General features: G+C 38.8%; 1 protein-coding gene across 6 annotated transcripts in view; it reads left to right on the forward strand.

Annotated features, from left to right (window-relative positions):
* Positions 1-11,176: 11,176 nt before the first annotated feature.
* The window catches only part of SYT1 (synaptotagmin 1), a 399,960-nt gene continuing 387,496 nt past the window's right edge, over positions 11,177-23,640 (forward strand). For 5 of the 6 annotated variants that reach the window (XM_067469111.1, XM_067469113.1, XM_060777405.2 and 2 more), the window contains exon 1: positions 11,178-11,592. The gene's annotated coding sequence lies outside the window, so the exon portion shown is untranslated. Of the gene's footprint in view, positions 11,593-23,640 lie in introns of all 6 variants that reach the window. The other variant, XM_060777410.2, reaches the window with a different exon arrangement.

Genomic DNA, 23,640 nt, shown 5'->3' on the forward strand with positions numbered 1-23,640 from the left:
CTCCCCTACTGCTAAAAAAAAAAAAAATCTGTTGTCTGTAAATGGAGCAGGTCCTTCCACTCCAAACTGTCCAAACCACTAAACATATTTTCATATGAAAACTGAATTTGTGACAATTATAACTCATAATCAGACATTCATGTGGTATGTTTAAAGTTGTCAGAAAGGTAAAATAAACAAAATATTAATGTGTAAATATTTAGAAAAATACATATGAGATGCAAGGCCGATTTTAATAGAGTTCTCTTCATAGAGTCTACTGTGAAAGCTCTATTATATTTTGATGCAAACTGCCAAAAGAATGTGCCCAGAGGGTGTTTTTTTTTCCTTCCAAGAAAAGAAAATGCTTTTAAAATGATCCTAGATCTAAGGAGTTCCCAGAATGCAGTAAGAGTCAAACAGAAAGCAAAGTTTGTATTGCATTATGAAATTATGTGGAAGTTTCTGTAAAGTAGATTCAGTTATGTTGTATACTCCTTAGGGATCATAATAAACCCATAACATGAAAGCAGATCTGCAGACTAGTGGAATGGGTTCAAATACAGTGTGGAACATCTGATAGATTTGAAAACAAGTCAGACCATGATACAGTTCATGCCAAGTCAGAAAGATGGACAGGGATTCCACCAAAGCATTAGGAAAAACTTCCTGAAAATAAGAGAGGTTCATTAGTGGAATATGTTATGGGATGGGATTATGTCCACACACTAGATGTTGTCCATAAGAGAATGGTTTACTCTACACCCTGAAATCACTTATTACAGACCCAAATTACTTGCAAAGATGAAGTCTACTTATCTCATTTTGGCAATGAGCTGTTTCTTGTGTTTTGCAAAAGAAAATTAAAGCTATTTTGTTAAGTTTGGTGGGGGATAGGGGCTAAGTAGATGCTTGACCCCTATCTATGGCTGGTATAGGTGCAAAATATGAGTTAGTGAACATCTTCTGGTTCATTTTGGTGTTGGATGGGATTTGGGGTGTGTCCCTGGGTCTCATGTGATCTGGGGGTTGGAAAAACTGTCCGTCTCTTGGTCTTTGCCCTGACCAAGGCTTACACTTTCTTGCTAGCCTTCTAGTTTATGGCTTATGTGAGAGCAACCCTCAATTTCAGAGATTCCTCTCGGAGGGCATGGTGTTTCCATCCCAGGGAGACTATGGTTTGTGGTCTGGGTTAGACCTTTTGCTCCTGTCACTCCCACATAAGTTTTACTCCCTGCTTTAGCTTTTGCTCATCAATAAGAAACAATTTGAAATAGTAATAATAAAAATTACTCTTATTTCATTGAATATCCTGTGTCTTGTCTCTTTATTCCTGTGGTTGAGCAACAATGAATAATACAATAATACCTTCCAGAATGTCTGGCTTGGTTTACTCCAAATTTGAATATTTACATAAGACATTAATATGAGATTTATATCTCATTTCCTGTTCTTTTATTTTTAATATCAAATTGTAGGGAGATCAACAACCTATGACCTTTCTGCAGTAGATGATACCACATTTTAAATATAAAAATAGTTAAGTATTCTGAACTTTCCTTTCTCCCAATCTTTTTATTATTGAAACATATATATAATGTTACATCAAAGTACAAACCTAATATACTATATTACTTTTATATACTGTAACTTATTATATAAGTGTATTATATTGCTTTTATGTTACATATATAAATCCCCACTCTAAAATTAATTCAACCCTTTCCCACTTATAAAATATTAAATTTTATTTCCTGCCTTCCAACCTAAAGACACTTCTTTGAATATGTAGCCATCTTCTCACTATAGTGTAATATATAGTCTTGATTTCTACCTTATAACTACAAAAATATTATGGAATGTAATCTTTAAATCACACAAACGTTTCCATGTTTTCCTTCTTTTTTTTACAAAGGTTAAAAAGTGTTCTCAATCTTCTAAGAAGTTATTTAAGGCTGGCTTTTCAATCATACTAGATAATTTGTCAATTTCTGCCATTTAAAATATCTTTTAAGATGCCATGTTCTTGTGTAGGTACATTTGTGTTCTTCCATTTTTGAAACAACAGTATTTTTACAGAATATAGTGTAATAATTTAAAATTCAGGTGTTGAATTTGTTCATTTAGTAGTCCTAACAGAAATAAAGCTGACTCTAAATCCACTTGCATCCATCTTGCATCCATCTCCAATATTTCTTAGCTTGATGTGTCTCACGTTTCCAGCATACATTTTTTATCTCTTTATACATGTTAGATAGTTTTGTCAGGGGTCAAATGCCGCCTATATATCATCATGTAGAAATGTTCTTTATGATCAAAGCCTAGAATATCTTTAAATCCATTGATCATTCATCTCTGCTTTCTATATTCCAGGTTGCAACCCTTTGAACTCTCACCTGCTATATCATCAGAAAAAATGAAAGTCTTGTTTCCTAAACTATAAATATAACAGTATAACATGGTTTATTTTTTAAAAAAACACATTGAAAAGAGATCAATTCTGGAAAGCAAACAAGCAAAAGGTCATCAATTTAACCTTTTCTCCAGTTATTTCCCCCATGATTTTTTATATGCATACTTGCTAAAAAGATCTATTTTGATATAGTCCAAAGAAAAGCAAAAATGGCTTGCATGTTTTCATTAGTGGAACAGCATTTGTGTTTTAATTCCATGAGCAAATATCAATTTCTGAGAAAGAAGCACTATCTTCTCTGTAATTTTTCTTCCTGAACTGAAAGCTCATTGCACTGCTGTTATGTGATAAGCAGACCACTCCACTTTGAAACATACAAGGCTTGGGGAAAAAGGTTAAATGCAAGCAGGAAAAAAAGAAGCAGCCTTAAACTAAGGTAAAAGGGAAAACCAAAGAATTTTATGGTGTCAGTCATATTTTCACTCCTGGCCAAATACCTGGAGGTGCACAGGGGTATGTTTTAATTAGAATATAGGTAATACACAGGGAAGAGGTTAATCCCTTTCTCTACTGCTGTTCCATGTTAAATTAATTGCTATCATAAATGTTAGTTCTACTAGATTAAAAAAATGTCTGTATTTTCCTTTGCATTGATGCTGTACTACATTGTGTTTTATATTTGTATTAGACACACAAACATGGATGCACAAACACACATGATTTCTGTGAACAGCTCTGGGAATACTGAATTCCAAATCAACTAAAGCCGACAATGACAAAGCCTTGTCTTTCAGGACCCTGGACAGAGCTCTCAAGCCTTTTCCCAGTAATGGCTATCTAAACTGAGTAGGTTTATTCTTTTTCCCCCTTTCCAGCTTTTTACATTTTGTAGAAATTTGTTTTGCACCTTAAACAGGAAGCTCTTCCAATGAGGGTTCCTTGTAATAGGCCTCCTCTGTGGCACTACAGCAGCAAGCAGGTTTACTGGAGTGTGATGCCTTGGGGACAAGATTTCCAGGCTCTTGATAGGTTCTGCCTCACAGTCTCTGGGAGATAGGCTTTGGTGGGTTCATTGCTTTCAGGATCCTACAGTGTTGCTAGTTCATAATTCTTTATATCTGAATCCAAGTCAGTGTTGGATATTTGTACAACTCTGAATGAGGGAGAACTTTTATTGATGATGTACAATGTTTTAAAATGATTTTATTGTAAGTTGTAGTTTTTATGGTATTTATATTGTTAGCATCCTCTGATGCTCATGTGAGGCCATGCTGAGTCCCCCTTGTGGGGAGAAAGGCGGGATATAAATATATGAAATAAATAAATAATAAAGTGCCTGGTGTGGTCAGAAAAGTGCCTGGTGTTAGGAATCAGAAAATCAATATTTACTGTACAAAAACATGACCCTGCTTGCCATAAATTCCTGATGTGTGAGAGGTGCCACCATGTATCTGGAAAGGCTTTTAATTCTACAAAGATCCAAATCGGTGAACACAAATTCAGCAATCTGCATTACCCTTCAGATACTAATGAACCCTAGGTTCAGAGCTTGAATAAGGAGTACAATATATAATGTCATAGGTTCAGTGTAATTGCCTAAATGGACTGGAAAATGGATGTAGACACCTACTTAACCAGGAAAAAAGTGCAGCTTTCCTGATCCCTTCTCAGAACTTATTCTGCAGCAATAACTATTATTGATGAATGAGTACTGAGAAGGCATCTGGAAAGTTGCATTCTTTTTCCAGTAGTGAAATTTTGTTTCAGGTAAGTTTGGGGAAGAGGAAAATGATATCTGTTTACCCTAACCAATCAAAAAGTCCCATGTGGTTCTGATGTGATTCCTGGCTCCACTATGCCACCATGTACTATGCGTGGTAGTATCATGAGGATGTTGCAATGTGTACCTTTACTATATTCTTCTGAACATGCATATTGTGGTGTCACCATTAGGATGCAGCACTGCAATTGCTGCTAACTAGTGATGATGTTGCCATGGATGCTATGATATTAACTGCTGGTGTTGCTCAGTTTATTCCTGTTTTTGCTCTATAAGGTCATAGGATTGCAACGGTATTATGCTAGTGCACTGCACATAGAAGAAGCTTGATGGTTCCACAAAGTCAGAAAGACCTGCTAGAAAACTGCATCAAGCATTCTGATTATTGTTATAATATTACAGCCAAGGAGGATAGAAATACACTGGGAAATCTGCTTTCAAGTGTGAAAAAGCCCAAATCTATCTGACTTCATTATTTTCCAAAATAATGTGCATAAATACTTAATTTATATCATTTTTCATTTTGTGGCATTAGATTCTTTAATCTGTGGACTTGTGATTCATCCCCTTGCTGTGCTTGCTAGGCATGGTTCTTTATTGTATGTGAGAGTCATTAGTTACTATTGAATACTGCTACTGTTAATACAAACATTGCAGGTGATATTAGACATCAGTGGCACAACAGGAAACACACACAAACACACACACCATGGTAGTTGTGCTTCATATCAAAAGCAGTAACATCTGGCAAAACAATGATACTTGATTGAATCCTTTTTTTTGGATGCTGAAAGCCCAAAAGCCTAATGGTAGACATCTAATGGTAATTTAGCTTCATTTGTGCCTGAAATTTCATCCCACAAACTTTAAAATGTAGTCAATATAATGCAGCATAAATATACAATAACCTTTAAGTCATCTCAAATAGAAAGAAGCTCTGGAATAATCTCTCTCCATCCCTACTGCACAGGGGAATAGTAATATTATCAAGACACGTCTTTTGTTGAATTCTTGGGTGAAAAAGTAGGGTGCAAACACAATAGATAAATGGTACTAAATCTTATTTATTATTGGTCAATAAATACTCAACCACAGACATCAGAAGAGCTGCAAGACCAAGAACAAGCCATCAAAAACAAAGATCCCCCCAAAGGAAAAGTGTTCTTACCATACATCAAGGGAACCACTGACTGCATAGGGAAGCTGATGAAGAAACACAACCTAAAAACTATCTACAGACCCACTAAGAAAATCCAACAAATACTACGTTCAGCAAAGGACAAAAAGGATCCTCTCACCTCTGCAGGAGTCTACTGTATACCATGCAGCTGTGAACAAGTCTACACAGGGACCACTAAACGCAGCGCCCGAACATGAATCAAGGAACATGAAGGGCACTGCAGACTACTTCAACTAGAGAAGTCAGCCTTAGCAGAGCACTTTATGAACCAACTCGGACACTGCATATTATTTGAGAACACAGAAATGGACCACTCTAACAGCCACCATGTCAGACTATACAGAGAAGCCATTGAAATCCACAAGCATGTGTATAATTTCAACAGAAAGGAAGAAACCATAAAAGGAGCTTTCCATCCCTGTGCAGTAGGGTTAGAGAGAGATTTGCCTCCCACTCCAAAGGGAGAATGGTTGGTTCCATGAAACCATCCAGAATAGAGGATGGAGCTGGGCTAAGCCTGTGGCTCAGCCCCCTTGGCTCATTCTGAGCTCTTTTGGTGACCCACCACACCTGCCCATTTTGGAAGTATATGCATTGTTGCCAGCTGGGACCGAGTAGGAATTTTTACCTCTCCTATGTTCTAGGAACATAGGGGCTAGCTGGGGTGGTGTGGCATCTAAATAGGTTAGCATAAATAGAGAGGACAATCGGATATTCGGCGTATACCCAAGGCACCCCCTTCAGGGGTGATGGCCTGTAGCTAAAACACTGACCTGTTGATCACTTGGATGGGGTGAGGTTAAATCAACTGGCCTTAAATTGGTGAGAATCTGGCCTCAATAACATTGGGGGAGGCTTCTCCAGGTTTCCTTAGAGGTTGCCCAGTTGTAAATTTGCAGGGGACCCAGGTGTTTCGCCCAAGTCGCCGGGGAGTAGTCCAGGTATGGATGCTACCTCGGCTTTGCCCTTCACCAAGTTCAAGACTCACCCCAGTTAGAACAGAAAAAGTTAAATAGGTAATTTTATTAACAATTGTCCAATTTGAACCCAAGTTATTGTTGTCAGTCTCCTTATTTCGTGGGGGTGGGCAGGCAAATGAACAAAATCTAGCTACCAGTATTTTAAAAACTCTAAAATCAGGACAGTAAATAATGAACAACACTCAATAAAGAGGGGAATTCCAGACAGGAAACTATCATGGCCAGCTAACACCTCTCAGTGAAGGATTCCCCCAGGCAGCAAGCAGTCAGGCTTTAAAGCTTCATGGCCATTCAATACTAATCACGGTGGCCAATTGCAACATCCACACCTGCCTCAAACAGACAATAGTTCTTTCTCCCACCCTGGACATTCCAGAGATATATAAACTCCACTTGCCTAGTTTCCAACAAATCTCACAACCTCTGAGGATGCCTGCTATAGCTGTGGGGAAAATGTCAGGAGAGAATGCTTCTGGAACATGGCCATATAGCCTGGAAAACTCATAGCAACCTAAATCTTATTGTTAGTCCCTTTAAGAATAGATATGTGAAATAACTAGAAAATGCATAAAGCAACAGCTATGTATGTCTCGTTGATTCACTGGGTTTCCTCTAGTTAGAACTAGCGATTGAATTTAAATGGTTAAAATATATGCTATTCGACTTAGGGCATAATCCAATTCCCTACTGTATTGACTCCTGTATGCACTTCTCTCCCCTGCTCCTTCTGCCCTGGCAACATTTCCACAAAAACTGTCAATAGTTCCTTGAGATATCAAATCAAAGCCTTCTCTCCTGTCAGGCAAAACTCTTCCTCTATAGCTTAAGTTCAACCCTTGATATTTGCAGCCAGCAAGAGTTAGAAAAATCTCTTCCAGGCAGTCCCTGGAGAACTGCAGTCCATCACAGGGCTCTATGGACCATTAATTTGATTCTTAGGACAGCTCCTTATCATGTTTCATGGGCAGACAAGTCTGGCACAAAGGTTATCAGACAGTTTGGATTCCACACCTCAGTCCATATACAGTGGTCTCACAAAAAATGGAGTGCACACTATACGATGCAACTTCAACTGATGCGCACTAGATAGATGGGCTGTGGAATGTATCTTTGTGTCCAAATTTTAACATGTGAGAAATCATCATTTTTAGACACTCATAATTCTCAAACGTTGAACAGACTATTGTGACAGAACGTAAGGAAAATAACATAAATACAGACATACTCATCTTCTGGTGTTTCTAGAAAGGAATTGATGGTTAGACTATAGGGAAAATGTGCATGGAAGAAAATTTGCTTCGGATTTGGGTTCAAGCCTTCAAGAAATCTTGCCATGTGATTAAAAACATAACATATAACATCCTCCGTTCTACTTTTGCAATTATTTTGTGAAAGAGTTAATTTTTGCAAAATATTTTTTATGTTTCCTGGGAGCTTCAGAATAGCTTTGTTTCCACATCTATTTGGGCATTTCGACCCAGCATTTGTTGTGAGTTGCCTTTTACAGAGCAATTATCAGATCAATTCATAATGAATCAAAGCTGTAAAGATGTCTGTTTGTATTTTGCTGAAACCCCTGAGTGTCATAAAGTCCATAAATTCTTATTTTAAATCCACTTGCTACTACAGATACTGTCTGGGAATGGGATAGCCATTGGCCAACCAATTCTGTATAGTGAAAATGAGGGAGTATTAAGATATAGGGTGTACCCCTCTTCATCTTCACTTCAACAAAATAGCTTAACCATTGCTAAGAGGAAGAAGAAAGGCTGAAAGAGAACTCAAAGGGTACATCTTTGTTGTTGTTGCTTCCGACTCTTTGTGACTTCATGGACAAGCCCACGCCAGAGCTCCCTGTCGACCATGGCCACCCCCAGCTCCTTCAAGGTCAAGCCAGTCACTTCAAGGATGCCATCCATCCATCTTGTCCTTGGTTGGCCCCTCTTCCTTTTCCCTTCCATTTTCCCCAGCATCATTATCTTCTCCAAGCTTTCCTGTCTTCTCATTATGTAGCCAAAGCACTTCATCTTTGTCTCTAATATCCTTCCCCCCAGTGAGCAGTCGGGCATTATTTCCTATAGTATGGACTGATCTGATCTTCTTGCGGTCCAAGGCACTCTCAGAATTTTCCTCCAGCACCACAGTTCAAAATTGTCTATTTTTCCTTCACTCAGCCTTCCTTATAATCCAGCTCTTGCACCCATAGCTTACTATGGGGAAGACCATTGCTTTGATTATGCAGATCTTCAGTGCAACTATACACATCTACATTGCCTCAACAAACTACAATGCCAATGATTCCACAATATCTAACCATGGCCATTAAAGTGGAATCAGTGTAGACCAGGCATGGGCAAGCATCAGCCCTCCAGGTGTTTTGGACTTCAACTCCCACAATTCCTAACAGCCGATAGGCACCAGCACTCTGAGACTAAAGACTGTAAAAAATACAACTTCCAGAATTCCATAATATTTAAAGATGGCAGTTTAAGTGGAACCAAAGTGCATTATTTCCACACTGTAGATGTGCATGGTTGCACTGAAAATCTACATAATTAAAGTAATGGAATTTCCCATAGTAACCTATGGATGTGAGAGCTGGACCATAAGGAAGGCTGAGCGAAGGAAGATAGATGCTTTTGAACTGTGGTGCAGGAGAAAAATTCTGAGAAGATCCAACCAGTCCATACTCCAGGAAATAGAGCCTGACTGCTCACTGGAGGGAAGGATATTAGAGGCAAAGATGGAGTACTTTGGCCACATAATGAGAATCATAGAATCATAGAGTTGAAAGAGACCTCATGGGCCATCCAGTCCAATCCCCTGCCAAGAAGCAGGAAAATGGTATTCAAAGCACCCCTGACAGATGGCAATCAAGCCTCTGTTTAAAAGCTTCCAAAGAAGGAGCCTCCACCACACTCTGGGGCAGAGAGTTCCACTGCTGAACGGCTCTCACAGTCAGGAAGTTCTTCCTAAGGTTCACCTTTCTTGTAGTTTGAAGCCATTGTTCCGCATCCTAGTCTCCAGGGCAGCAGAAAACAAGCTTGCTCCCTCCCCCCTATGACTTCCTCTCACATATTTATACATGGCTATCATGTCTCCTCTCAGCCTTCTCTTCTTTAGGCTAAACGGCCCCGGCCCAATTTACCTGCCTGAACGCATCTCCCCCTATGAACCACCACAGAGATTAAGATCTTCTGGGGAGGCCCTGCTCTCGGTCCCACCACCATCACAGGAGCATTTGGCGGGGACAAGAGACAGGGCCTTCTCAGTAATTGTCCTTCGACAATAGAGCTCCCTTCCTAATGAGATCAGGTCAGCCCCCTCCCTCTTGTCCTGATGATAACGTGGCTGTGGGACTGAGCCTTTGGGACTGTGCAATGAGGCAGCGATAGGAACCCTTAGTATGCCAACCAAATTTGATATGGTTGTTGAGATAGTTTTAACTAGTGGATTTTAACATCAAGATATGTGATTTTAATGCTTTTGTATGTGTATGGTATAATATGTTTTGGCATTGAATGTTTGCCGTTTATATATTGTGCTCCACCCTGAGTCCCCTTCAGGGTGAAAAGGGCGGAATATAAATGCTTTAAATAAAATAAAATAAATAAATATGCCCAGCTCTTTAAGCCGCTCCTCATAGGGCTTGTTCTCCAGACTCCTGATCATTTTAGTCGCCCTCTTTTGGACACAGGCCTGTAGCCAGAATTTTGATGGGGGGGGGAGGGCTGAGTTTGATTTGGGGGGGGGGCTGAGTCTGAGTGAAAGAGGGTCTACCCTAGCAAACCTTTTGCATCATTACCCCAATACCCCCATGCTACCCCCATGCATATGAGATATATTGGGCATGGTGATCAGATCATGATATGAATAGACAGAACAGTTTAAATAATGTACCAGCAAGGCCTTTTCGTAGACCACCATGAGAATTTCGGGGGGGGGGGGGGGGGCTGAAGCCCCCAAAGCCCCCCCTCCCCCTGGCTACATGCCTGTTTGGACACATTCCGGCTTGTCCATATCTCTCTTCAATTGTGGTGCCCCGAATTCGACACAATATTCCAGGTGTGGTCTAACCAAGGCAGAATAGAGGGGTAGAAGACAGGAAAGCTCGGAGAAGAGAATGATGCTGGGGAGAATGCAACGTAGGCTGTTAGGAATAGTGGGAGCTGAAGCCCAAACACCTGGAGGGCCAGAGTTTGCCTATGCCAAGAGGTGAGAAGGCCAGGGCCCTCTTTCTGTTTCAGGCTTTGCTTTCATTTCCATTGCCGCTTCTGTGGGAGTCCCTGGCGCTTGCTCGTGGATGTCTTTCTGTGTTTCTCGCACTCAACGATGCCATATTGCAAATTGCCAGCTTTCGGGGAAGGGAGCGGAGGGGAGGAGGGAAGGCGAGGGTCAGGGAGAGAATCAGGTCACCCGGGCGACTGGCTTCCCATGGCAGAGAAAGTGGGAGGGAGGAGGAGGAGGAGGAGGAGTGGGCGGGACGCGCAGCCCCCCGGCCCCTTCCACAGAGCGTGCCCTTGGTTGTCATTCGTGGGGGAACACCCTCCCCAGCCCCTGAAGGCGGGTGCGCGCCTCTCTCTCTCCCCCCCCCTCCCTCTCCCTCTGTGAATGCGTGTATATATCTCTATCTCTGGTGTGCGTGTGTGTATCTGGAACGGGAGGAGGGAAGAGGCAATAACGTAACGACAGTGGGGGGAAAGAAGGGCGATGCTGCCTCAGACAGCCCCACCTGCGATGCCGGCGCCCTGATTGGCTCTGGCGGAGGCAATCCCCGCCTCGCAGCCAATCGGCGTTGCCTCCCTCCCTCCCTCCTCCGTGGAGGGATTCCTAGCAGAAGCTGCAGAGCGGTGATGCTCTGAGCTGTGCGCCCCTCCCTCCCCTCCTCCCTCCCTCCCTCCGTGGAGTCCAGGCTGGCTTTCTCTCTCTCTCTCTCTCTCCCAAGCCTTCCCTCCTCCTCCTCCTCCTCTTCCTCCTCTGCTTAGCAGCCAGTAGCAGCTGAAACTTAACCCCCGAGACAAAGGGGGGAATAAGGGGAGGGGGGCTCAGCTGAAGACCCGCTGAGGCGCGGGAGCGCGCGCTGAGGCGATGTGGGCGCTCGCCTGAGGGGAAAAAAAGGGGTTCGCCTTGCTGCGCCGGTCCGTTGTTTGGTCTCCAAGGCTTCCATCCCATTCTCGACACTAGAAAGAACAAGAGTGCTGAAGGACAGCCTCGTCTCCTCCTCCCGCCCTTCTTTCCTTCTGCTAGTTCGGCTTGGCAGGTAAGGCGGGGTTGGCTGGCTGGCTGGCTTCATGGCTACCACTTGGAAGTCTGTGAGGGGCACCACTCGAGAGAGAGAGAGAGAGAGAGGGACCTTTGGAAAGGACGGCCAAAGGAGCACATGGCCCTTCTCCAGAGAACTGTGGGGGGAGGAAGGTGGGAATGGCGTTGGGGTTCAAGGGAAAGAGATGGGAGCTTGGGTTGGGTTGCTGTCTAGCAATCTCCACCCACTCGAGGAAGGTAAAAAAAAAGCTTCCCACCCACCTGGGTGTTTCTCTCCTAGGAGAAGTGGGCTGGATGGAGGGTAACATGGGGTGAAATGGAAGGAGGTGGAGAGGCAAGGAGGGGATGCTGCATCCTTCTCAGCGCCTCCAAAGCACCAAAGTGCTTACCCGACAGTAAACAAACCCTTCACCTGCCTCCAAGCAGGAGAAACAGCTTTGGAAAGGACCATTCTAGTTCTGGTTTTTCTTTTTTTTTCTTTTTTTGCTCTCAAACAAACAACAAGGTGCGAGGAGGGAAAATGAGGACACTGAACAAAAGTTAATCATAGTCCCAGCCTCCCAAAGTCCCCCTTCTTCTAGGGATGATGCATTGGGTGATGATGGAAACAGAGTTTCAGCATCAACTATTTCCATCACAAGGTAGCCTAGCTCCCCAATCCCCTGTGTTCAGGATTCACTCAGATTCATCATCTGCTAGAGTTAGATGCAAACCGTGATGTTTGTTATTCTCCAGCAACAGTCCCCAAAGGAAATTTATTTATTTATTTTTCATATCGGAAGTGAACTGAAGGTACAGTTGTAATGTATTTAAAAACACAAACAAAGTTTAAAAACTTGGCATTATACTAAATATCCTTTGACCACAAGCTGGCCACTTGGAGTTGCTACAAGAAGGTCCTCCATTGTGCAATGTGGCAGAGCTCAGACTACATTTTAATTGGTGGTCTGTGGTTTGCTCTTCCCCACACTCGCATGTCGTGGGCTCCACTTTGTGGCCCCATTTCTTAAGGTTGGCTCAGCATCTCCTGATGCCAGAGCGCAGCCTGTTCAGTGCCATCCAAGGAAATGCAAAGGGTTTTGTTGTGATACAGGGGATGGAAAGGATGCTTTTGAATTTTTTTAAAAAATGATTGAGATCATGGTTTTTGGAGTTTTAAAAAATGACATTATAAATGATGGACCTGCACATCTTTAGAAGAGCTGGCAGATCTATATCCCTGCCCCCCGTGCCCCCATCATCATTATTAATAGCATCTCCCTTTATAATTGTTTTATCATTCTCCCCATACTTTCTCTTTCACCGATAATGTGGAAAGGATTGTTGTCAATAATCTACATAAGCCATATGGTATTACAGTACTCACAATACGGTTAAAAATGAGATGTATGGAAGGCTTAGGAAAAGTTTAAAAAGCTGGTGTCACAAAGTTATCCAAGGCATTTTGAAGGATATCCCTCCCATCACCTCTTGTTTCCTTGGAAAGATATTGGGCCACTTACTGGAGCATTGCATGTTCATTACACACTCTCATCAGAATTAGTCTTTATAGCATTTTCAGTGATCTGCAACTCAGTCAACACTGATGTGAGATGCCTTTTACTGTTGTTCATTTATTATTATTATTATTATTATTATTATTATTATTATTATTATTATTTATTCATCAGCCCCAACTGAGGGATGTTGGTCAGTGGAAGTGGTAGAAAGAAGTCTCCTGGGTAATTATAAGTGGAAAGTGTTCCAAGTGAAGTTCTAAATGAGTAGGAAGGCATATTTGGCCACAATTGGTTGATGGATATAAGCCTCCAATTGGCATAGGAGAATGCCAAGTTTTGTTTTTTAATGTCCTGTTGTGACTAAAGATGGTATCTATGTGATTAGCTGGGACCAATTTCATACATTTTCCTCACTACATGTCATCTTTTAACAGCATTTTCACTGCCTCACCCTCCATATATTCTTCTGTTCTGAGTCCGTACAGTAATTTTAGATACTAAGGTTCTGCAACTCAAAGCATGACCCTTATTTGTGCAATCATGTTTTGTGCTTTCAGCAGCTCTTCTGCTTTTATACCCGTGCTGTGTGTCTTCCTGAGTATTGTTAATGGAGAGTTATTTTTAATTCTAAAGCGGATGCAAAAAGAGATTATAAGTACAGGCATTTGGTCCACTAAAAAAAGTCTCATAGGGTTAATCTTAAAACCTATGTTTAAAATTCATATTATCTGAAACTCTGCATTTTAAAGGATATATTTTGCCTTGATAAATATGTAATGAATTTTTCCCTTGAGTATATCAGTGTTTTGCATGCACTCATGTCAGGGCCGGCAGAGAAAGCAAGACGCTCAACAGCCGTTAAGAGGATTTCAGAAATACTTTATCTCTTATAAACTTGACCTATGGCAGACGGGTATTTTGATGCAGCAAGTACAATGATGCCTCGTACCTTAAATACTTGCATGTTCATTGCAATAAGTCTTGAAAGTGCAGAAGATTTGGTTATTTAAACGTGACCTAGTTTTATGGTTAGGAGACATTCTCCCCCTCCCAACCAGGCTGTTGCCTTTTTTAAAGTTGTTTGTTGCTAATGCCTAGAAATAAATATATTGTATATAAAGTCAGAACTCTGATCACCTGTCTTGGAGCATTTGAAATGTGTATGACCCCAAAACTGAGAAATATAATGAAAGCTACTGAGAGTACTCATCTGCACTGGATTATTTTCATTGAATTCTGTGAGTCCGCATCATTTCAAGCGGTCCATGAATCTTAATTGCTTGCAGTAAAAATCAGGACAACAGGCAGATCCTGTAAAGAGAGGGCAAAATAGAGGGAAAGCCAGATAATGGCATTCTGCAGGGAATTGTGAACTCCTTTGCACTTGCAGAAGTAAAAACAATCTACCAATTTATACTATCCTAATTTGCCTACACATTAAAAATACTTCAGAGTACCTTTGAATGATTGACGCTACAAGAATTACCTCTGTTTATAGGAATATTGATCACAGAATTTGGAGTTTTATCTCACAAACTGTATCCCCCCCCCCCCCTATTGAACCAATGGATATTATGTTTAAATCTTTTGGCACTTGTTCACAAGGAGTACAAAAATAAAAAGAGGACATGAGGATGGAGCAACACTGGATGTTGAATACTGGAATTTTTTGGTTTTTTGTTTGAATAAGTACTGCAAATCCAAATACAAGGCTATTTTATTGACTAAATAGAAGAGGCTGATTGAGGTTACAGAAAGGGACTCTGCTAGAGATGTGAGAGAGCAATACCCCATTTTTTTTCTAATTACAATAAAAAGACCATGAGCATAAAATAAAAGTTAATGGTGAATCTGTGCATTTACAGATTGTTATCCTGGATGTGACGAGATGTTTTCAGAGTTGCCTCTTTAGAAAGTTTATAGTTAATTTATGGTATTTCAGGGAGAAATTAAATCATTTGAACATGTCATTGTGGTTAATTTCTATTTATGCAATAAAATCACTTTCAAATATAGCAATTAAATTACAACCATTTGATACCAAGATATTTAAAAACTTGGAAAAGTCATCATCGGCATTCAGTGTATTACTGTCCGTAGTTCCTATGAATGCTGGCTTTTGGGTGTCCCTTGTGTTTCATATATAAAAGCATTTTGACTAATCAGGAAATTATATTTAGTATTAAAGTGGCAGTATTTTGCTTAGCCATTACTCCCTCTCTGTCTCTCTCTCTAGATTTCAAAATTATTGATTAAATGGCTCTGATACAGAATTTTACAAGAAAAAAAATCAAACTACTTTAGTATTTTGGGCCTCTAAATTTGTTTGTTTTGAGTTTTATAATGTATTCAAAAGACCTTAATTAGAAGTGTACCTATGGGAAGGGTTTTGGATAAAGCTTATGCTATTATGTTCCTATGACATTCAAAAGGAACATTTCACACTAAAATGCTTAAATTAATAAATGCAGTATTAAGCAAACAAGTATTTGGAGGATATTTTATATGTATAAAAGTCATATGTTTTGTGGGAGATATATTTTTTTAATGCTGTGCACCAACCAACTAGGGAAGGTTTTAAAATAGTACAGATATTACATGCTGTACAGAACTATAATGCACACTCTCACACATGTGGTGCACATATTTAATATGACTATACAGAAAGAAAATAGCACTTCTGTAAAATATATAGTGATTTTTTAAGATGCAAAACTGCCAGATTTATGCAGTACTACTATGCTGTTGATCTAAGTGTTCCATGTCAAGAAAAGTAAATCATTTGTATTAACAATATGAAAAAGTTGCCCACTCAAAAACAAATCCCTGAAATCAGACATGGATAGACTATTGGCATATATGTCTAGTATGCTTTAAATTAACTTGTTCATCATTTCATTCCATTTTTTACAGTTTGAAATACAGTTTGTGTGTGTTGATTTTCCCAGTAATCTGAAATGTAGTTCAGCATTACTTTTGAAATACCTTAACAGACACGTCGTCCACTTGACTTTTGGTCGAGATTACTGGAGAAAAATCATTTTGAGGAATGCAATCCAAGCCCTAAGACAATACCAGCTTTAAGTATTTTCAACTTGGTTTAAAATGGCTTTGGGATTTCAACATTTTCTTCTCTGTCATATTCTGTTTTTGTTTTCACCAGTTCCTTTAAGGTGGATCCACTGGGGATTTCTTCTTCTTTTCTTCTAGAGGGAGCTGTGCCTCTCAGTCCTGGAAGATTCTTTGCAGATTCTTTCTGGAATTCACTTCTGTTTGAGCACAGTTCCTCTTTATTAGTGTAGGGAGAAAAAATCAGAATAAAACAACAGCACACAAAATATATTTACAGTGACTGATTATCTGATAGGGGTTTGATATTTTGGAAGTACTCATGCTAGATAAAAACAACATGAACTGTTGTTCCTTAGGGCAACATTCAACAGAACAAAATATTTAACACTGATGAGAGAGTTATATTATTTACATATGAAATATATTTCCAGTTAACTGTTTTTGTATAACTGTAGTGTAAAATGAGAATCTACACAATGTTATGTGCCTAGTCCATGTATCTTTCAGAATTTTTAATATAATTTTTGTATTTTATTTCATTAATTTTGATTTATTCCTCTTTTATTTACAGAGATAGCATTAGGTAACAATATGTGGAGACACACATTGTTCAATCAATTGGATTGAATAAAATTAGCAACAACAACAACATCCTATCTTGAAATAGCTAAAATTTTATACTAGTTTATATGAAAGTGCAACCGAGAAAGCTGAACTATATGCTAAAAATTATGTCCAATGTTTTTAGTGGAGATGCTAGCCAAGAATGTCTGTTTTTATGTTTCAAAATTTCTCATTTCACACACAAAATTAATAGATTCTTGCTCATTGATTAGAAAAAAATTAAACTGAAATAGAATAATTCAATGGGACGTAGGATCAGATCTACAAACAAACACAATGAAACTGCCAGATGCTAATAGGCAAACTGTTTCCATAAGTAAAAAAAAAAAGTTTACACAAGCTATACTAAGAAGGGGGTACCTAGTTACCTAGTTTGATTGCATGATTCTGATGAATATTATTGAATTATTATTTTGATTCAGTCTGGAAGACATCCACCCAGCTACTCTTCTATGATTTGTAGTCTGCAATTCCAAACTTGAGAAAGGCACACTGAAATTTTGGTGAAGTCCTTCAGTGAGATAATGGTGGGGGCGGGGGTTGCTTGTTTTATTAGGCTAGATGTGTTGTTGTTGTTGTTGTTGTTGTTGTTGTTGTATGTCTTTTTCTTATAACCGATAGACAACTTCACTACCATATGGTGTGCTATTTATAGAAGGATCAAAAACATAATTTCTACACAAAAGAGCAGGTCTGTTGGATAGTTGGAAAAGACTGGGCTATTAGGAGTGAATTTTTTATTTATTTGTTTTATAGAAAGGCTCTTGATGTCTCCTAACCTCTCTTTTACAAAAAGCTATTTATTACATATTCTTTTTTTTTGTTGTTGCCGTATTCTGTTTGCTGATTTTTCTGAATTGGATTTTTAGCACCACATCATAAACCCTCTCATTAGTTTGTTTGTATTATTCTCAAACCACACACATTCTTGTTGCCTTAGCAGTATCTAACTGTACAGAGCAAATCTAATACAGATGTCACTTTTGTAAATATCTGGGTCTAGATAGCTGCTATGCATCTCTTCCTTAAATACAGGTTGAGCATCCCTCAGCCAAAATGTTTGGCACTCTTTTGTATTCCAAATTTTTATTTTTGTTTATTTTGGGGGAGTGGGTGGTTGAATGTATTTAATGAGATAACTTGAAGATGGAACCCAAGTCTAACGATGACATTATATAATTCTTCATATACATCTTATACACAATATTTTAATAATTTTGTGCATAATTAAAGTTTGTGTACATTCTATTGTCTGGAAGCAAATGTATCACTATCTTAATGTATTTGCTGGAGAGCTTGAGTCACATCCCTTAGATTTAAGGAGCTGAAATTGAGTCTAATTCTGCCTGTGCCTGATTGAAAGGCATGTGTGTGTGTTGCCTGTTGACTTGTGGCACTTCCATCAATTTCATTAGGTTTTCTTAGGCAAAGATTGCCAGTTCCTTCCTCTGAAATATTGCCTTAGAACAGTTGTTCTTAACCTACCTAATGCCCTGACCCCTTAATACAGTTCCTCATGTTGTGGTGACCCCTAACCATAAAAATATTTTCCCTGCTACTTCATAACTGTAATTTTGCTACAGTTATGAATCATAATGTAGATATCTGATATGCAGGATGTATTTTCATTCACTGGACTACATTTGGCACAAATACCTGATACGCCCAAATTTAGAGACTGGTGAGGTTGGGGAGGAGGATTGATTTTGTCATTTGGGTGTTGTAGATGCTCGGATTTATAGTTTACTTACAATCAAAGAGCATTCTGAACTCCTGCAATGATGGAATTTAACCAAACATGGCACACAGAAGTTCCCTGGCCAACAGAAAATACTGGAAGGATTTGGTTGGCATTGACATTGAGTTTTGAATTTGTATTTCACCTACACACAGAGAGCACTGTGGACACAAATAACAATGGATCTGGACCAAACTTGGCACAAATACTCAATACGCCCAAATGTGAACACTGGTGGAGTTTGGGGAAAATAGACACTTGGGAGCTATAGCAGCTTAGATTTATAGTTGACCTGTAATCAAAGAGCATTCTGAATTTCATCAACTATAGAATTGGGCCAAACTTCCCACACAGAACCTCCATGACCAACAGAAAATACTGTGCTTTCTGATGGTCTTTGGTGACCCCCCTACCACCAACTCGCAACCATGCCCCAGGAGTCCTGACCCTCAGGTTGAGAAATGCTGTCTTAGAATCTGGTATTCATAGGTGATTTTCTATCAAGGCATTAGATAATGCTTAGCTTCCAAGATCAGACAAGAATTTGTGCCTTTAGGTCATTTAAGCCCTTTGCATTCAATCAAGAAATAAAAGAAGAAGAAGTTGAGGATAATGAGGATGATTAGGAAAGCACTCCCCCTTGCTAATCATCCCACTTATTTTGCTTTATCTCATATGATACTAGATGGTCTCTCTAACTTTCAGTAACAGTGTTGGCAGGTCGATAGGATAGTGGGAAACAAAAAAAAATTGATATCTTGCTTTGTATAACCACTGTGAAGTCATCGGGTTGCTGTGAGTTTTCTGGGCTGTATGGCCATGTTCCAAAAGAAGTCATCGTTGAATGCAATCTAGAAACTTGTTACGTACATTGAGGTTTCTGAAAAAGTTACCAGATGTTAATGGGTCAATGGTCCCAGTGGTGCTTAAACAACAGGTATAACCTTGTTATTCTACATATAAACAATCTGTATCTATGGAGTGTATGTAACAGTATTTGTATATAATAGTATTTTGTCAGCAGAACAATTTGAATTCCTCTTACTCTTCTTCACATTTCTCAAAAGCCTCTCTGGAGCAGATTTGGGGTATGTATATTCAGGGGCAGTGGGCTACATGAGAAAAGAAGAGAAGTGAAAGTATATGTTATACATGTGGGCATCCAGTCTAATGAATTTGTATTTAAATTTGCAATCTGAACTAAAATGTGCAGATTGTTCATTTTGCTGCTTTTCAAAATCAATCAGAATAAATAAGAATAATTGCAGAACAATCAACCTGAAAGAATAATCACCCATAAAATAAGAATAAATAAGGAAGATTGCTGAATGTTTACAATTCATGTAATTTTACATTTAACCTGTTTTAAATCAGCCTAGAGTCTTCACTCTAGTATTATCTCTGTATTAACTGACAGACTACCTTTCTTTCCTTCTCCACACTTATTAGGCACTTCTGGGGTGGTCTGTCTTACTGTAAAAGGATTTCAGTATAGCAATATGTGGCAAGGTTTAGTGCTTCCTAGCAGAATGGGAAATGTCATTCCTATGTTAACTGATGTTCCTGCATGCTTTGTTTATATTAATATAGCAAGCATCTAAATGTTGAAGCCTATAGCAATGATGGGATATGTCTGTCCTTGAAAAGTGAAAGAAAGGGATTTGGCCAGTGAGGAGTATACATAAGTTAAACAGTATCCTTTTTTTTGCCTTTAATTGCTAGGACTGTGGTTCATTATTTTTAATGTACCATAATAGGATTTCTTCTTATTACACATGCAATGAGGGTGTTTTGATTCATTCTGAGGAATTGAGGTGGAGAGAGGTTCAGTTTGCGGGGGGTTCGTGTAGATGTGAGCAAGGGTTTAAGGCATTGGGGTGGAGATAGGGAGAGAAAGACATAAACTACACTAGAAACACAAGTTAGTCAGATTTGATTTTTTAAAAAATAAATTACCCTGAATTGTATACCTTCATTTATTCTGACTAAATGAAATAATCAGCTGGTGCTGTGAGAGCTGGTTTGACAGAGTGGTTGTTCCAAAAAGTGGTGCTGAACATATATCAACTGATGTGAGTTATGACAAAGAGTGAGAGGTAGTTCTATTTTTTGCTTTTATGCTTGATGCCAGATCAAACATCAGATTAAGGGGGAGGGGAGATAAAAGGAAATTGAAAATGAATGGGGATTGGATGTGTGACTGCTTATCCACCCTCCCTACACCCAAATCATCTGTGTGCACTGCACATGGCAACCATGTTGTCTACTATGCTGTACTTTTGTGTATGCCAGAGACCAGGCTGGGATGTTAGAGTCTAAACAGGAGAATCCACTCAGAATGATGCTGATCAGAGAGGGGAACCAAAAACATTTTCCTCCTTCATTCAATGAAAAATACTATATTTTCAGTCTTAAGAATTACCAGCATGAAGACTGAATGGTTGGAACATGCTGATAATATTGTACGTCTAGAGGGCAGCTTTGGAAGATAGATGAAGGGAGGGGGATTATAGCAGGGAATGGGGCAACACCACTTTGACCTTTTTTTGTTGCAGTTCTAGTATAACTGATCCATGAATAATAGTAAACTGAAAGTACCATGATCTTTGTTGAACTTTTAAATTATCTAGTAGAAAGAGCAAATAGACAAGTGGAAAAATGTTCAAAGGTAGAGGTCAAATAGACATTGTGATATTCTGTGCACTACGTCAGGCTTTCAACAGTCTCATTTTGTATTTTGATACATTTTTATAATAGTTTACAAAATGGAATGCTATTTTCTATGCTAACATACATTAAAAAATCTCCTCTTTGATAGCTTCCTGATTAAATGCTAACAGAAAAATGTTCCATGAAAACCACTTAAATCACAAGAAAAGCTTTAAGACAGTGAATCTATTTGGTTTGATAGCTATTTTCCAGGTTTCTGTCTGTTTTTTTAACTTCATGTACAATTCCTGGGGAAAATTGATCTTTCATATTTAAACTTGCTGAAAATAACCATGTACCATCTGCCCAGCAACATATATTAAGCATTGCTTTTAAATATTGACAAAACATATTGTTGAGATTAGAACAGAAAGTTGTTATTCTCTTTCTAACATTCTGTGTTGTCCATTAGGGATTGGTGCCAACCATGTTATTTTAACAGGTTTGAAGTCTAATACTTCAGACAGGATCCACCAGAATATTTCTACTGATGAAAGCAGAAGGGTGATTCTGAATGGCACTTGGAGTTTCCTTGCAAGCAAACATATATGAACAAACAAAATTATGTTAGTTTGAGGAACTATTTTAAAGTTTTCATACCCCTGCTTTATTTTAAGATAAAGTGTGAGTACTTGCTCATTTTTACATTTCCCTAACAACTAGGTTCTTGGCAGAAGGATCATGTCATTTGAAACTTCCAGATCCTGCAGATATGAACTTCTCTTAGAAAGAAAAAGAATTCAAATTTCTCACAAATATGCAGTGATAGGAGTGTGACCATTGTAGGAGTGATAATTAGGCTCCATTTTCTATACTTAGTATTGTTTATTTCTTCAAAACATTTATTCACTGCATACAAAACAAAGTTCTGTAGGCATCTTATAATACATTTAAAACACAACAAAGCACACAGTTAGGATGGGCTGACTGCTGGTGTTTCTTCAAGCCTCTGGTGGAAACAGAATGAGAGACATAGTGATACTGGTGAGAATCAAGTGGGAACAGGACATGTGTACAATTATTTTCTAGCCCTCATACAATCCAGCTGGGACTTTTCAGAATCTATTTGCCATCACATGCCTTAAAGCAAATAACCTCCTCCTCCTCCTCCTCCTCCTGTTTATTTATACCCCGCTTTTTCTCTCCACAAGGAGACTCAAAGTGACTTAGTTCATATATGGAACACAGATCATGATTGTTGAAACTCTCAGCTTAATTCTCATCATTTCTAAATTCAGCAAGATGTAATGTAAAAGACTTCTGCTAGGAGTTTGGAAAGCCACTGCCAGTTGAAGTAGTTAGTGGGCTAATTGACAAATAATTTGACCTAGTGTACTACAGCTTCTTTTGTTACCTGTTGTTTAAATTCTCATAATTGTTATTCCTATGGGTGTATGATGATCAACATACTATCTTCACAAACTGACCTTCTTACATCAGTGCTCTGCTCATGTAACCCATGGATTCTTTCATCTAATTAATCTCTTACTGTGAAAAAACTTTTGGTTTCCATGGTTCCTTACCAGGGAAGGGTTTGCTTTGAACATTTGTAGATACATCTACTGATGTGACATTGTTCACATGAGTAGATCATTTATATGAGCACATATTTGCACTTAGTCATGGACTTTGATAATGGGCAGAGTATCTGTGTGTCAGTTGGAGTTGGGGGTTATATAATGAAGTTCTAACATTTTATCTTGTTTATCTTGTTTAGAAATATAGTTCCAAAATCAGCCTTCTAGCAAGTGCACTTACATATATCTGACCTTTGAATGATGCTTTTGATTTTGGAATACCTTTAGTTGAGTTACACTGAATAGTGCAGAAAGTAACACAAAACATACATTTCAGTTCCTTATTTAACTGATTTGACCAAATGTTATCTTTCTTTAAATTCTTCCTCTTCTTGTGTTTTAAGGGTTGTTGGGATTTGCAAGTGTCTGAGAAATTTACCTTGCCTGACATGTACATTCCCTGGAAACCTACTTTGAAAACCAGAAACATTTATGTGATAAAACATTAATCATTCAGAATCACATGGGAATAGGTTTTGGGATAATTTCATGACTATACAATAAATCATTAAAATTAGGATTGGGTTCCCATTGATTAGAATTTATTCTATTCAGACTTCTAGTTCCTATTCATTTATGCAAAATAGCTTTTTCTTGAGATGAGAAACATGAAAAAAAACCCAGGTTTTCAGAGACATTTTATTGGTTACTCAAACCAACAGGTTGATTGGCTTTATGCTTATTAGGGCTGGGCGGTTTCGTTCGTTAATTTCGTAATTAGTTATTAATTCGTTATTTTTTTTTATAACGAAGCGATATTGAACCATTCAGGAGCAACTTAAAATCGAAACAAATTTTTAAAATGTATTTAATTGTTTCGTAATTGT

The sequence above is a fragment of the Anolis sagrei genome, chromosome 5 (genome assembly GCF_037176765.1).
Source record: "Anolis sagrei isolate rAnoSag1 chromosome 5, rAnoSag1.mat, whole genome shotgun sequence".
NCBI classification, from domain to species: Eukaryota; Metazoa; Chordata; class Lepidosauria; order Squamata; family Dactyloidae; genus Anolis; species Anolis sagrei.